The following is a 541-nucleotide window of genomic DNA, read 5'->3' as shown; positions in this document are numbered from 1 at the left end:
ATCTGAGATTGTTGACACAAGCTTCCAAACCCTTTATGAAGAATGTTACCAAAACACACACACACACACACACACACACAACCTAGATGCGCATGGCACTTGACGAGGCAATCGTAGTTCATCAAACCATTGTCTTTAATCCTTGGCAGTGCACAACGACTAAACATGTAGTTGTTGCAATGGCTTTATATAAATTAATCGGACTTCTAATATATCACATAAAAAATATGGAATATTTATCGCCAAATACCTCATGGAACATTTAGATGTATCATTGAGTATTCACATTGTTAGTCGCTGATAAGCTAAAGACATACTTGTTAAGCCAGAAATTATGTGTAGCGCTTCATGACTTGAGTCTGTGGAATATCAATCAGCCTGAAATAAACAGAGATAAACAAAGATACATTTCGAGATCTCCACCTAGAGACTATAATACGTTGCGATATTTAAATTCATGCCAGAGTGCACAAGACTTTATATTTATGTGAATTAAAGAAATTAACATTGTGTGGCATTGTATATATATATATATATATAT

This window comes from Octopus bimaculoides, chromosome 4 (assembly GCF_001194135.2).
Source record: "Octopus bimaculoides isolate UCB-OBI-ISO-001 chromosome 4, ASM119413v2, whole genome shotgun sequence".
Classification (NCBI taxonomy): Eukaryota; Metazoa; Mollusca; class Cephalopoda; order Octopoda; family Octopodidae; genus Octopus; species Octopus bimaculoides.
The sequence above is the reverse complement of the archived record's forward strand: the minus strand, read 5'-3'. Positions refer to the sequence as shown.